Source organism: Penaeus monodon, chromosome 12, assembly GCF_015228065.2.
Source record: "Penaeus monodon isolate SGIC_2016 chromosome 12, NSTDA_Pmon_1, whole genome shotgun sequence".
Lineage (NCBI taxonomy): Eukaryota > Metazoa > Arthropoda > Malacostraca > Decapoda > Penaeidae > Penaeus > Penaeus monodon.
The window spans coordinates 3,404,089-3,406,588 of NC_051397.1; the positions used below are offsets into that span (position 1 = coordinate 3,404,089).

Here is a 2,500-nt window from a genome sequence, read left to right on the forward strand (position 1 = left end):
ACTTCAAATACGAGAATTATTTATATCCTTAATTGTATAGTATATCCTTAATTGGCAAGGATATACGGAACATACTCTCACCGTGAAGCATATCATTTCCTGATTGTTGCCTGTGATAATAACACACTGCAACACACCATTTAATGTTTTATAGAATGATAATTCTGTAAAATAATAACATGGATTTTTAATCAAATATAATAATCCAAAGTTTCAATTAAGAAAAAAACAACATAGTTTACGAAGAGCAAGGAGAATAATGACCTACACGAGCGAAAGTTACATTTGCAGGATTTGTATCTCTTTAAAATTACAACCCCTTTCTGATTTGAAAGGAATGAATAACTTTAATGCACGCAAAAATACAGACAGACAGACAGACAGACAACACACACACACACACACAAACGTATACAAATATAAAAAAAACGCACACACACACACATGAGTCAGTTGGAACTTCGGAAACGAAACAGTGAGTGAACACTACCACGTGGAAGGCCCTGTGTGCTCAGGCGTCGCGGCTTCGTCTCCCCCGCTGCGCGCGCCCACTTCACGCTGTTCGCCTCCTCCCAGGTCAAGCCTCCATACATCTTAAACTCTCAACTCTCAACTCTCACCTCACGTTCCACCTGTTAATAGCATAGGTAAAGAGAGCCATTGGACAGTACTAAAAATAACGGCTTTACGTCGATTTGCATCAGTTTCCCCTCATCTTTGCAGAAAACGGATTCGCAACTTCGAGAAAACGGGAAGGAGCGTCGAGTAGGGGGGGTTATGCTATTCGGCGGAAATCAATATAAAATGCAACACAGCGGGATAAAACAAACGAACAGACGCGTGGAGGCTCGCATGCCAGACGCGTCGAGTTAACTATATGTACAGCCGTGGTCTCACGTGTGAACACCGGTCGTAGCATCACACTTACTCTCGCCATGCTCGTTACAACGAACGACTTTTAAAACATATTATTAAAAAAAGAAGAAGAGAAAAACACTTATGAAACCTCTCCCCTTCTCCACTGTACGAGAGAGAAAAATCTCATTTATTTTTCTTTTCTTTTTTTTATATTTTCGTTGGGCTGAGATCAAGGTTTGCGTCATTGGAATACCTGCTGTGGGCTGGCTTGTCGGTAATATTCCGAGGGATGGGCGAGGGCGGGTCTCGACGCCTGCCGTGGAAGAAGACGAAGGAGAGGAAGGAGGGAAAGAGGAGGAGGTGGAGGAGAAGGAGGACTGAGGTGGGAGGAGGAGGAGGAAGAGGATTGAGGTGGGAGGAGGGGGAGGAGGAGAAGGAGGAGAAGGAGGAGGAGGAGGAGGAGGAGGAGGAGGAGGAGGAGGAGGAGGAGGAGGAGGAGGAGGAGGAGGGAGGAGGAAGGAGGAGGAGGAGGAGGAGGAGGAGGAGGAGGAGGAAGAGGAGGGAGGAGGAGGAGGAGGAAAAGGAGGTAAAGGAGGAAGACGAGAAGATGAGGAAAAAATGAAAGAGGAGAAAGAAAAAAAAACAGAGAAGGATGGAAAGAAGAAATAGCAGGGGACGGAGAAGGAAGAATAAAGGAAGAACTAAGAGGAGAAAAACGAAGCCAAAAAAAAAAGAGAAAAATGAGAATAACAAGACAGCGCCAAAAAAAAGCGAACCTGAGGACTATCCCTTGCCAGCTCGAAGTCCTGACGAGGCCGCGATGGCGTCACGATAAAGCTGAGCACGATTTGTATCTCACACTTGGCCGAGTGATTCGCCTCGCTGATCACACACGCCGGCCCGTCCATCAGCTGACTCGACTCGGTTCTCCGACATGACTTGTTGAACCGGCCTCCCCCTTGGCGCGAGTGTTGCAGCTTTGCATGGCACGGGAGGTGTGGTTCTCCTCTCATGACCAGAGTACTGGGGCTTCCATGGTAAAGTATGGGCGCTACGTCTCTGCATGATATGTGGGAAAGTGGTTCTCTTGCATGATCTGTGCATCGGGCTTCCCTCGGTGTGAGTGCTGAAGCTTTGCATGAAACGTGAGGAGTGGTGTTCCTGCATACCCGTGAGAGTGTGAATACTGCAGCTTTGCATGGCATAAGAGACGCGGGTCTCTTACATGAATATGTTGCATTGGGGCGGCAACAGAATTTCACCCTTTCATGATTTATCGTTCAAGGTTTTCCTGCATGACCCGTGGGGGTTGTGGTGTTTTACGCTTCTGCATGACCTCTGGGTATAATAGGTATAATACAGGTGTTACTTCGTCTCAGTCAGTCACTCTCTAATGACTAATGTGCAAAAATTAACAAAGATACTGATGAAAGTGAACTCTATTGAAAATGAAAGATACATTATGTAAGACATTTCCCAATCATGATCCAATCGACGCCTGCTTTATGTTAATGACGATGAACCATATCATCGTCGCTCCGTTTATGTGAAGCTCATTTCTTTTATGTGAACATTTAATCTGTTATTCGTGTCAGTCAGTCTCATTCTCTCCTTTACTCTTTCTCTTCTTCTCTCCCTCTTC

General features: G+C 45.6%; 1 protein-coding gene across 2 annotated transcripts in view; it reads right to left on the bottom strand.

The window, feature by feature from the left end:
• LOC119579209 (Fanconi anemia group J protein homolog) overlaps positions 1-2,500 on the bottom strand; it is a 236,898-nt gene that overhangs the window by 14,283 nt on the left and 220,115 nt on the right. The gene's annotated exons all lie outside the window — the stretch shown is intronic.